This window comes from Mobula hypostoma, chromosome 25 (assembly GCF_963921235.1).
Source record: "Mobula hypostoma chromosome 25, sMobHyp1.1, whole genome shotgun sequence".
Taxonomy (NCBI): Eukaryota; Metazoa; Chordata; class Chondrichthyes; order Myliobatiformes; family Myliobatidae; genus Mobula; species Mobula hypostoma.
This window is the reverse complement of record NC_086121.1, coordinates 13,480,459-13,494,095: the sequence shown is the minus strand read 5'-3', so window position 1 is coordinate 13,494,095 and position 13,637 is coordinate 13,480,459. Positions and strand designations below refer to the sequence as shown.

The following is a 13,637-nucleotide window of genomic DNA, read 5'->3' as shown; positions in this document are numbered from 1 at the left end:
ATAGGTGGAAGAGGTAAAGTGCTGAAGGAATCTGACATGAGAGGACAGCGTACCATGGAAGAAAGGGAAGGAGGAGGGGAACCAGTGTGAAGTGATGGGCAGGTGAGGAGAAGGGGCGAGAGGCTAACCAGAGTGGGGAATGAAAAAATGAGAGAAGGGGGTAGGGGGAGAAATTACCAGAAGTTGGAAAAATTAAAGTTCTTGCCATGATCTTTGAGGCTACCCAGACAGAATATGAGGTGTTGCTCCTCCAGTTTGAGTTTGGCCTCATCATGGGCAGTAGAGGAGCCCATGGACAGTAGAGATAGAGATGGAGGTAGAGGACATTTCTTGAAACCAATAGCACTGTTGCCGCTCATGTGGCCTCCTGGTGTGATACATTACTACAATAATTAAGGGACTTCCCCTCCCAACCCAACCCCTCCCTGTCCAGTAGCAGAACAATCCTTCCCCACCAAGCCCTTGCGGTAGCTGTACCGAGCTTCAATGCATCCCTCACCACGTACTCCTGCAGCCTGGAAAGTGCCAGTTTGCAGTTTTGCTCTACAAACATCTACAAGACTTGGAAAAGTCACAGCAGGCACCTGAAAATGATGGAGAGTACCACCCATGTTGTCCCAACAAAATCTGCCTGTTCCACTTCCAGGATAAGAGAACAGAAGTCTGCACCCAAGACTACATCTAGACCCTTGTTAGGCTCGACCAGCTCCAATGGGCAGGTCAAATCGTTTGCATGCTCAACACAAGATATAGACGCTCTATGTCAAGTTCAGCCATGGCAAGAGACCACCAGGTGGATGAGGTAAAAGATTTAATGTCATGCTCAAAAACATCCTTGAGGAAATACAACATTCACGCCTGGTCTGGGGATGCCCTGGTCCATGGCCATTCGGGACACAGCAGGTGCATCAGGACGGGGTGGAAATGTTTAAATTCAGGTGCTTCGTGAGCCCACAGAAACCCAGAGTAACAGCAGAGGGAGATCATCAACTCCCCTGCCCTACATGGATACACCAACCCTTCTGGGCAAGTCTGAGACTCAGTTCTGGTCACATCAGAATCAGAGTTGAAGTAAGTCATCCTTAATCCTCAGAGCCTGCTTACTGATGAGATTTAGCCAAAAGCCAATACCAAACGTTAAAAAATCAGAATGCTAAAAATACACTGGAGGTCAGGTAGCATCGGTGGAGAAACAGATTTAGTGCCGCTGGTTGATGCTCAACCTGATAATTATTTTCAGCATTTTCTATATTTTTATATTCCAAGTTTCCCGGCATTTTCAGTTTTTAAAAGATTTTTTTTAAATCACTAAAACATAACATGTACTTTATAAACACACACCAGGTTACTTTATAAGAACTAGTTACCTCAAAAATACATTTTTCCACAATGCTTTGAGATGTACATAGGGGCAAGTACAATTACAACATTTAAAAGACATTTGGACAGATACACAGATAGGAAAAGGTTAGGCAAATGCGTTTTGGTAGTCAACTTGGTGAGCATGGACACCGATGACATTTTTCCGTGATGTGTACTCTATGAGGTGAGATGGTGCCGAGCGTTGTATAAATGCAGTTGCACTTTCTCTTTAAGATCAACACACAAAATGCTGGAGGAACTCAGCAGGTCAGGCAGTGTCTAGGGAGAAGAAAGGACAGTCGACTTTACAGATCGAGACCTTTCATCTGGAATCAAGAGAGGGTCTTGACATTCCGTTTCCCTCCACAAGTGCTGCCTGACGGATTAAGTTCATCCAGCTTTTTGTGTGTGTGTGGTTCCAGATTCCAACATGCACAGCCTCTGGTGTCTTTTTTCTCATTAAGACGCTTCCCAAATAAGGGGCTCCTTTCTTATTTGATACAGGGATTTGCTCAGCTGCCATTCCGTCCCTACCTCATTCACCGACTTCCTCACCCTTGTGGCCCAGAGCCAGGTTTCCAACGATAACGCTGCCGTGAAACATCAGGCTTCGATTTATACATGAAATGAGCTATACAAATTAAAGTTAGTGCTATCTGCGCCCCACCGGCCAGGAAACGAAAGCGACCCGGATGCGCAGGTTTGTTCCACCTGTGAAGGCGCCGGGTAAAAAAACATTTCCGCCTCCAACTTGCGCTAACTTCAGCGAAACATTTTGCAACCCTGAAGCAATTACTGGAAAATGTTCAAGCAACTTTATCAGCTCAGCTGCGTGTCCGTTGAAAACTCGTTCCCCTCAGTAGAAAATAAAAGGCAATCTAGTTTTACCTTCAAGATGGAGAGTTACAAATACCTTATTTTGCAGTTTTGATGTTGATATTCCATTCACTTTCGGTGACGCCAGTTGCAGTTGGGTGGAAAAGGTTCCCAGCTTCCCACCTGAGCTCTCCCGGGAAGACCCGAGATCCCTCAGACCCCCGGCCGACTTTCCCGGGAAGGATTCCAGGGAGTGGGAAGCGCTCGAACTCTCAGCACAGCAAAGAAACTTCCGCAATTTTGCCGCTGTCACTCAGCATGACGTCACTCCAGGTGTACAAGCGGAAAGGTAAAACTATGAAATCTTTTAGGCCAAGTCCATCGAAAGCATAGTTCAACAACAGCTCCCTCTGGAGTACTACGTGCAGCGTCAGTCTCACTTAGGGAAGGATATTAGGCGTTGGAAACAGTTCAGATTACAAACAAGAGAAAACCTGCAGATGCTGGAAACCCAAGCAACACACACAAAATGCTTCTAAGGGTCCTACCGAAGGGTCTCGGCCCGACACGTCGACAGTACTTTTTTTTCCCCATGGATGCTGCCTAGCCTGCTGAGTTCCTCCAGCATTTTGTGTGGGAGACGGGTTTACTGCCCCCAGTACAATGAACGACTGGCTTGCTTTATGAGGAGAGGTTAGGCTGGCAGGCATGAAGGTTAGAAGAGCTTGGTTAAACCATAAGATCTTTAGATGCAAAAAAATACTGCCAAAGGAGCTCAGCGAGTCAGTCAGCATGTGTTGAGGGAAATGGACCGTCTAAATCTCGGCATTCTAAAGGGATGTGTGTTGACAGGGTGTCTGCAGAGAGACTGGTGCCTTGTGGAAGCATCAAGAACTGTATTCACCTTATACTACCTTGAGATCCATTTTCTTGCAGGCATTCGCAGCAAACAAAGAAATGCCATAGAATCAATAAAAAGCCACACAAAGACTGACAAATAGCCATTGTGCAAAAGGGAACGAACTGTACAAATAATAAATTAGTAAATAAGTAACACTGAGAACTTGAGTTACTGAGTCCGTAGTTTGTGAAATCAGTTCAGAGTTGAGGTGAGTGAAGTTATCCACTCTGGACAGGAGCCTGATAGTTGAGGGGTAATACCTGTTCCTGAACCTGGTGATGTGGGACCTGAGGCTCCTGTCCCTCCTTCCCGATGGCAGCAGTGGGAAGAGAGCATGGTCTCGGTGGTGGGGTGGGTCCTTGATGATGGATGTTGTGACAGCACTCCTTGTAGATGTGCTCAATGGTAGGGAGGGCTTTTTGTGTGATGGACTGGGCTATGCCCATCACTTCTTGTAAATTATGGAGAACTTAAAGAACAGTAGTTTCATCTATTCCCTATTTATTTGTTCATACTGCTGGCAGGCTGGGTTGTTAGCTGCTGACTGAAGAGTTGTTATGGGCACTGTGGACTGGGAGCTGCTGTTTTTTTAGTGTGCTATTGGCAGGCTGCGATGAAATCTGGGTTTTGCATCAGCTATGGTTTTGAGACTTGCTCCAAAAGGAACTGCACTTCTTGCAAAGCTGCGTCAGTGGAGTTAGAGCGCTAGAATCAACCCATCAGTGTGGAAATTTGGCCAGTAGGGCTTGACCGCAAAATGCAGGGAAGTCACACCGACCGTTGCTGTGTAAAATGGGAGAAGGAAGCAACAGTTCCGTCAGTCAGCGCTTACCACTCGCCCTCACAGAGATGAGATAACTTCGTGTTCACCAAAGTGATTTTAACTTCAGAAAAGCAGGTCCAAATCAGGATAATGGAACTGAATTCCAGGGATGGAGTTTTAGTCTCCCAGAATAATGTTTATCCTTCCTTAGCGTAGGCATCTCTCCAAACAATTTTCTGACTTGTGCTATTGAAACAAGACTGGCCTTATCATGTTCCTAATGATTTTCTTTGTGATTTTGAGAAAGATCATCTACCACTGCACACCTCTGCAACCTGTGATGTGATTATTACACCTGAAAGGGGCTACAGTTTGTTCAACTGGCCCCTCTCATAGTTTGAGAATTACCACTGATGGCTTTTCTTCCTGAATTTGCCCCCAGGGGTCGATCCTTCACCTCCACATGCTTCCCCTTTGGCAATATTCTCCTTTCCTTGGCCAGTCCTTTAGGTCTGAGGATGACTTGTTCCTGCTCCAGATCTACAGCTGCTGAAGTGAACCAGGAGTGCACTGTGGGACCTGCAGAGTCTCATCTGGAAGGACCAGCTGATGTTGTTGTGTTGTGAATCTATGCCTCCAGAAGGAGGAACATGCACCATTATTCAGGGAGCAGCTCTTTGGCCACTGGGAGGAAGTGATTGTGGAGGACACTGGAGGTGACATCCCCTGACCACAGGGAGACCTACGACAGTTAGAATTGCCTCAGAGTCCTGTGCAATGACTTTACTTCTTGCACTGGCCAGTTCCCTGGTGTCCCCCAAGATACCATCTGCAACCTTCTCCTGTCCACCTTCACCTGTCCAGATGTTGCCCCTTGGCAATGTTAACCAAACTCAAGGCCAACTCTAAAACCTTACAAAATGTCTGTAATTCTATTCTCTTGGTCATTCCCTTTTGGTAACAATTCTCCCATCAGCTGCCAAGCTCCCTTCTAAAGTACGTACATGTTTGGCAGAGCATTGTGGGCCGAAGGGCCTGTATTGTGCTGTAGGTTTTCTATCTATGTTTCTTCATATTGCCACTTTGTGTTGCCTTATTCAGATTGATATAAAAACTGTGATACTCCTTCAAAGAAGAGCCGATGACTTAGCCAATAATTATCCTCCAATCAACATTACAAAATCTGTTTTCAGGTCAGTATCAGACTCTTGGATTCATTTCTACTTCTTTTCCAGGATTGCTAACCTCGATGAAGTTCTCTGCACTCCGGTGGGATTTCCACCTACCTGTCCCTTTTGCCTTGTACGTCCTCAGCGGCTTCTCTTTCCATTCTAGTCTTCAATATAAGGTATTCACCAAGGGTCAAAGCACTGCCATCAGGCTATTTTGTTTAATCCTATCACGGACATTCCCTTTGTTGTACTCTGTGCACTCCATACTCTATCCTACTGAAAAACAGCCATTTGTTCTCAGTTCTAACATAAGGTGGATGGGAGTCCACAGACCTGAAACTTTGTTCCTCTTTCCACAGATAATGGCTGGCCTGCTGGGTGTTTCCAATGTTTTCTCCATGTATATACTCTAGTACTTGTGGGAACTTGTCCCGCATAAAATTGGCTTCTCCATTTTCTATATTGTTTTGTATTTCCAGTATAAGTTGTTGTTCTTGATGTTACATTAGATACCAGGATTACAGTTACTAAGATTCCATATCATTGAATTGGATTTTTTCACAGTATGGATAACCTGTTCAACCAGATAGGCCTTGCGTGGCCCGGTTTCATCCAATGGTCTCAGGTCCAATCTGCGGGGCATCATGGTTTGGTAGGGGTTTAAAAAAGACTTACTTGGCTTTTGTTCAGATGCTGTTTTTAAACTTTTAAAATCCGTTCACAACTATTTCTTCAACTTAATCTGTTGATGTGTGGGTGCAAGTTTTACACAGCACAGTAAAGTCACAGAAATGCAAACCAAAAGAAAAAAAAAATGGAACTGCTTTGGAGAAGGGTTGAACAAGGAGGACCCTCCCACTTTTTCACCTGTTCCACACGATCTCTTTTGTCCATTTTAGAGGTTGGACAGTGTTTCACTTCCCTCATTGGTGAGACAGCCTGGTTTTGTCTCAAGGGTGGGCCCTGAATTCAAAAGCCCTTAATTCAGAGATGAGAGGGCAACCACAAAGCCAAGGCTGGTATTGCACACTGTTGTATAAACAGAATGTCAGTGGAGCTACAAAACACATGTTGCAGAGTCATTTTTGTATTCATACTAGATAAAGACAAATAAACTTCTGGGAAGCAGAAAAACTTCAGAAATATGTCCCTATAACATAGCATTAACATAGCTTAAGGCATAATGTAATTTGACAGAAGGTGAAACTAAAGATATAATCACTGATAAAAGCAGTTTTCACAATCTGCACTGTGAGAAAATATTATTGGTTTTTAATATGTCCAAGTCTGTACGAGTGAGGTAACTCATGCTGGACTTTCGGTTTCTGACCCTGGATTTATGTATCTATGTCTGAATGCTCAGATATGTTAGTGTATACATACACTCCATCGCCTTTTCATTAGGTACAGGAGTGAAATCTGGAGTGGTCTTCTGTTGCTGTAGCTGATCCAGTTTTGGTTTTGATGTGTTGTGCATCCAGAGATGCTCTTTTGCACACCGCTGTTATCTGAGTTACTGTTGCCTTCCTGTCAGCTTGAACCAGTCTGGCTAATCTCCTTTGACCTCTCTCATTTACACTGTGTTTTTCACCCACCTAACTGCCACTTACTGGATTCTTTTTTGTTTGTTGTTTTGCACCATTCTCTGTAAACTCTAGACTAGAGACTACTGTGCATGAAAATCCCAGGATATCAGCAGTTTCTGAGATACTCAAATCATCCCGTCTGGCGCCAACAATAATTTCACAGTCAAAGTCACTTAGACCATATTTCTTCCCCCATTCTAATGGTTGGTCTGAACCACGTCTGTATGCGTTTATTAATGGAGTTGCTGCCAATAATTCAGGTGTACGGGTGTACCTAATAAAGTGGCCAATGAGTGTACATCCACAGGACTGAGAGAGTAAGTATAATTAAATGAGTGTACGTTTTCTGTGTATGAATGTATACATGCTGGCCATGGATTTGTTGAGAAGTACCTGTATACCTGTATCTGTATGTGCATATCTGTGTTTGATAGTGTGTTCTGTATTGCAAATGAGCATGATTGCATTTCTGTTTTGTGTGTCTATGTATGTGCGAGTCTGTAAAAGGTGAAAGAGTTACACGATTTGAAGAGAAACCAGAGTATACTGTATTGTATGGAATCTGTACATGTGCTTTGTAACCTATATATTTATGTTGTTTCAGTTTGTCGTTTAAGCGTCTTTGTGTTTCAATTCCCTTGTTTGTGCATGAATTTCTCTGTTTTTGATTGTATATAAATTATGTACACATGCCTATGTATACAGGACATGCATGCATATGTATAGTACAGTATATATGATACTTTATATGCTGTGTATGTATATAACAATATAACAATTACAGCACAGACACAGGCCATCTCGGCCCTTCTAGTCCGTGCCGAACTCTTACTCTCACCTAGTCCCACTGACCTGCACTCAGCCCATAACCTTTCATTCCTTTCCTGTCCATATAGCTGTGCAGTTTAAATTTAAATGACAACATCGAACCTGCCTCAACCACTTCTGCTGGAAGCTCGTTCCACACAGCCACCACTCTCTGAGTAAAGAAGTTCCCCCTCATGTTACCCCTAAACTTTTGCCCGTTAACTCTCAACTCATGTCCTCTTGTTTGAATCTCCCCCACTCTCAATGGAAAAAGCCTATCCACGTCAACTCTATCTATCCCTTTCATAATTTTAAATACCTCTATGTCTATTTTATGAAAATCAAATTTAAAAAAATAAGCTGGACTTCTGGAGTTGAGGTGAGAGTGATTGTGCTCGAAACCTAGATCCTTGAACCTGAAATGTTGACTTGATTTCCACAGAGACACAAGACATTCTGAAGATGGTGGAAATCTTGAGCAAAACACACAAAATGCCAGAGGAAAAGAGACATACAAGACAAAAAGTACACCCTTGATTGGACCTGGAGTGGCCGCTGCGTCAGAGTGTGCTGCCATCTTCCCAGAAGTTAGACCGTGTGATTTTATCTATTTTAAGTCCAACTCACTTTACTAGTACCCCCCCTTATTCATTTTTATCCCGTTCAGTATCTCAACTACATCTTCTTTTGCTAAGACGGCACAAGCATCATCTGTGATGAAGATAGATGTAAACCTCATCCATGCAAAGTGCCTGTGTTGTTTATTTGATATTATAATAATACTTGAGTAATCCTGTAACTTCAAAACGTTAAACTAACTCAAAGGAAACACGGAAGTCCAAAAATGTGGGTCCAACATGGAGTTTGCTTTAAGCAAGGTGCGTACTTATCCTGTGGTCGTGTGATGATGGGTGCAATTAACATATTTTTACATACAAACCATGATTAATTATTTAATAAACCAATCAAAATACTTCATTAAACAATATATATACAAACTACTCAAAGATTAATGAAGTATCAAATACACAACATGAATAAATTATCTTTTTTTGTTTCTGATGGGCTTCACCTCTCATCCCAAAATCATTTGTACATATCAGTCAAAAACACTTACAATCTCTTTTATGCCAGTCGGGTCTCTTGTGCTTTCCTTTGCCTCATTATTCCCTTCAACTTTCTCCCTGAACTTCAGTTAATTAAATTCTTCTGCTCTGATTTATTCTTTCTCCGTGTGTTATCCATGGGAATCTGGTTTTAGTTTTCCCTCCCCATTACTGTACTCTCAAGAGAATGTATCTAGACTGGAGCTGAATCTTTTCCAGCTTAATTGCCTCCATTTGTTCAATTAGTGCGTTCCATACCTAGTTTAGATTCCACAAGCCCACACAAAACTACTATCCTATTAAAATTGTCTCTTCCCGATTTGACAAAATTTTCACCATGGAATGGTCTCTACCTGTTTCAAAAACAATTTTAAACTTTTATATTATTGTGATCATGGTTCCCTAGATGTTACCCCATTGGTACTTGCTTCACTTGGCGTGCCTCGTTTCCCAGAACCAAGTCCAGCCATGCTGCCTCCCTCAATTGGCCAGATCAGGAAAGTTTTCCTGGAACTTCAGAAACTTCCCCTTCTAGAACATAGAACAGCACAGCACAGGAAGAGTTGGTTCAGCCCTTAATGTTGTGTCTAACCAAATAAATTAGTTAAGCAAATGACCAATTAAACGAAACCTTCATGCTGACACAATGTCCATAACATTCAATTTTCCTCACATTCATGTGACTGTCTGAACATCTCTTAAAAACCCTTGATGTATCTCCCTTAAACCCCAGGCAGTGCACTCCCAGCACCAACCACTCTCTGTGGAAAAAAAAAGTTGCCCCCATACCTTCTTTAAAATCACACCTTCTCACCTTGTGAATACATGGCTCCTCTGTAGAGAGCATTAAGTGCATCAATCAAGTTCCTGGGAGTTCACATCAAGGGATGACATCACCTGGTCCCTTAATATCACCTCCCTGGGCAAGAAGGCACAGCAGGGTCTCCACTTCCTCAGGAGTTTGAAGCAAGTGAGCCAACTCCCCCCCCCCCATCTTAACTGCATTTTATAGGAGCACCATTGAGAGCATCCCAGACAAGTTGCAACTCCATCTGGTATGGGAGCAGCCAAGCATCAGACTGGAAGTCTCTACAAAGGACTGTGAGAATGGCTGAGACGATCATAGGGGTCCCCTTACCATCCATTGGAGACATTAATCAAGATGCTGCACACGCAGCGTCTTTAGGGATCCCACCCATCCAAACAGTATCCTCTTTGACTTTCTATGATCAGGCAGGAGACTCGGATGCATAAAAACAAGAGTGGACTGGATGAAAAACAGTTTCTTCCCCCAGGCCAATAGGCTTCTGAACTCCCTGCCGCATCATATTCAAAGTGTCACAGGTTAATCTGTTCTGTCCCTTACAATATTTAATTTATACACTTTCGTAGTTTAGTTAAGTTTAATTTATCTGTAGATCTTATCCTTACTTTCATAAGTTATAGTGTGTTATATGTGTGTTATGGGTATTATGCTGCTTTACACCCTGGTTTGGAGAAATGTTGTTTCTTTTGATGTATGTCATTAAATGACACTAAGCTTGATTTGACTTGACTAAATGCATGGCCTCTGGTATTAGCAGACATCCCACCTCTCCCGGAAGTTCCGGGAATCTCCCGCATATTAATAGTGGCTCCCTGATGCCCGCAAATTATATACAATATCACGGAAATCAATTTTTTTGAGAGCAAGCGAGCAGGAGAAAACAAGAGAGAGCACGAGAGAGAGAGCGCGCGTGAGAGAGAGCGAGAGAAAAAGCAAGCGAGAGCGCGAGACAGTGCGCGAGTGAGAGAGAGAGCGCGAGAGCGACCATGAGAGAGAGAGAGAGAGAGCGAGAGTGCGCCATGGCAGAGTGTTCCAAAAAAAGAAAATATAAAACGTTCTTCACCCCAGACTACACTAAAGTGTACCCCTGCCTAATAGGGGTCAAAATAATGTCAGTGTTGTTCGCTGCGCTGTTTGCAACAGTGACGTTTCTATTGCCCATGGTGGGTTAAGACTGTAAAAGACATGTTGAGGTGAGTTCAATAGGTGTCATTCGTTCATTAGCATAGCTAACGTTATTTAAACTAGCTGGCTAGCTGCTAAGGAGCTACTCTGTTGCGGACATCCCACCTCTCCTGGAAGTTCCGGGAGTCTCCCGCAAATGGATGGTGCTACCTCCCTGAAATGAGTTTTTGCAGGGTGGGTTATCTGTATTAGGCATTTCAACCCTGGGAAAAAGCTACTGTCTGTCTACTCTATCTACGCCTCTCGTAATTTTATATACCTCTATCAGATCTCTCCTCAGCCTCCAGTGCTCCAGAGAAAACAACTCAAGTTTGTCCAACTTCTTGTCAAAGCACTTGCCCTCTAAACCAGGCAGCATCCTGGTAAACTCTTCTCTCCCTCTCCAAAGCCTTGACATCCTTCCTAAAATGGGGCGACCAGAACTCTATGCAATACTCGCGATGCAGTCTAAACAGAGTTTTATAGAGCTGCAACATCACTTCCTGACTTTTGCACTTAGTGCTTTCTCAACCACCCTATGAACCTGTGTAGCTACTTCCAAGGAGCTGTGAACTTGGACCTCAAGATCCCTCTGCTCATCAACACTGTTAAGTGTCATGCCCTTAATGGTGTACTGTCTCTTTACGTTTGAACTGCCAAAGTGCAACGCTTCACATTTCAAAGTTCAAAGTAAATTTTATTATCAGGGTACTTATATGTCACCATGTACAACCTTGAGATTCATTTTTCTGTGGGCATACTCAGCAAATCTGTAGAACAGTAACTGTAATAGGATCAATGAAAGATCAACCAGAAGACAACAAACTGTGCAAATGCAAATATAAATAAATGACAATAAATAACAAGGATATTAAATAGCAAGATAAAGAGCCCTTAAAGTGAGATCATTGGTTGTGGGAACACCTCAATGGATGGGCAGGTGAGTGTAGTTATCAAGAGCCTGATGGTTGAGGGGTAGAAAGTGTTCCTGAATTGGTGGTGTGAGTCCTGTGGCTCTTGTACCTTCTACATTTGGCGAGGTTAAACTTCATCTGCCATTTCTCCGCCCATACCTGCAACTGATCTATATCCCGCTGTACTCTTTGACAATTATCTACACTATTCACAATACCATTCATCTTCATATCATCCCCTTCTCTTTGCTTCTTATGTTATTGCTGCTCCGTTTAAATTTGGATATTTGAAGTCTCTTATGATCAGTCTTCCATAGCTTTACACACCTCTGCAATTTCCATATAACCATATAACAATTACAGCACGGAAACAGGCCATCTCAGCTCTTTTAGTCCGTGCCGATCCCCTACTCTCACCTAGTCCCACCGACCTGCACTCGGTCCATAACCCTCCATTCCCTTCCTGTCCATATATCTGTCCAATTTAACTTTAAACGACAACATCGAACCTGCCTCAACCACTTCTGCTGGAAGCTCGTTCCACACAGCCACCACTCTCTGAGTAAAGAAGTTCCCCCTCATGTTACCCCTAAACTTTTGCCCTTTAACTCTCAACTCATGTCCTCTTGTTTGAATCTCCCCCACTCTCAATGGAAAAAGCCTATCCACGTCAACTCTATCAATCTCCCTCATAATTTTAAACACCTCTATCAAGTCCCCTCTCAACCTTCTACGCTCCAAAGAATAAAGACCTAACTTGTTCAACCTTTTTCTGTAACTTAGGAGATGAAACCCAGGCAACATTTTAGTAAACCTCCTCTGTACTCTCTCAATTTTATTGACATCTTTCCTATAATTCGGTGACCAGAACTGTACACAATACTCCAAATTTGGCCTTACCAATCCCTTATACAATTTCAACATTACATCCCAACTCCTATACTCAATGCTCTGATTAATAAAGGCCAGCATACCAAAAGCTTTCTTCACCGCCCTATCCACATGAGATGCCACCTTCAGGGAACTATGCACCATTATTCCTAGATCCATCTGTTCTACAGCATTCTTCAATGCCCTACCAGTTACCATGTATGTCCTATTTTGATTAGTCCTACCAAAATGTAGCACCTCACATTTTTCAGCATTAAACTCCATCTGCCATCTTTCAGCCCATTCTTCTAACTGGCCTAAATCTCTCTGCAAGCTTTGAAAACCTACTTCATTATCCACAACGCCAGCTATCTTAGTATCATCTGCATACTTACTAATTTCCTTGCAAGTTTGTTCCACCGTACCTTTTCCACTAATTTTCAACATATGGAGTAGCCCCATTAGTTTAATCACTCATTGCAGCTTTGAAGAGAGAGAATGATTGAGGGTTAGAACCTGTTTAGAGTTTACAGTGATTACCCATGGATTCAGGGATATCTGGAACCCATCGCTGCTCTTCATCTGTTGTTGTTGTTAATACATAAACCCTTGTGCAATCAGTAACATACAAGCATTGATAAACAGATACCAAGGAGTCAGAGCGCTCACTGTACCGTCACCTTCAAAGGTAGTTTCCACTAGGTACAAGTTCATTATTTGCCTGTTTCATGACTTCTCCCTGAAGTACTTTGAAATTCCTACCTTTCTGTATCCTTGGGGTACTCCTTGTTTTAGCTGGCATTCAAAGGCTTAACTCTCCAACTGGCAAGTCACTGGTTAGTGTGTTTGTATAAGAAGTTCTTTTGTTAACACAGTCATCAACCCATGTCTTAAACAAAGTCACAAATTGTCAAAATAATACACAAGTGAAGTTTTAATAACCTGTCCACCAGCAGGGTAAATAACTTCACACAGCTTTAGAATGATCACCCTCTGCTGGAGAATGAAAACAAGCTGACAGCCAAAATAAAACAACATGTATCAGTGATCCAGACACATCTCTCCACTTAGACAAGTCACCTTAGAAGGAAAGAAAGCCTCACATTTACGTTGTTCCTTATTATATCTAGTGGGAGCGCCCTTAGGTGGAATTGCCTTCAAGTATAGTCAGCGTTGCTTTATATATACAAATATTGCTCTTTAAGTGGCAAAAAGATAAATGACTAGACAGACCGGGTTTTTATTTGCTGATGTTTATTGAGGGATAAACAATAGCCAATGGGCTGAGGAGAACTTCCCTGTTCTCTTCAAATCCGCCCGAGGGTCTTGGGGGCAGAATACTCCTCAGTT

The 13,637-nt window shown here is 42.9% G+C and overlaps 1 protein-coding gene across 3 annotated transcripts in view; it reads right to left on the bottom strand.

The window, feature by feature from the left end:
• arhgef16 (Rho guanine nucleotide exchange factor (GEF) 16) overlaps nucleotides 1–2,496 on the bottom strand; it is a 62,104-nt gene extending 59,608 nt beyond the window's left edge. For 2 of the 3 annotated variants that reach the window (XM_063033025.1, XM_063033026.1), the window contains exon 1: nucleotides 2,276–2,496. The gene's annotated coding sequence lies outside the window, so the exon portion shown is untranslated. The remainder of the gene's footprint in view (nucleotides 1–2,275) is intronic. The other variant, XM_063033024.1, reaches the window with a different exon arrangement.
• Between the last annotated feature and the right edge of the window lie 11,141 nt (nucleotides 2,497–13,637).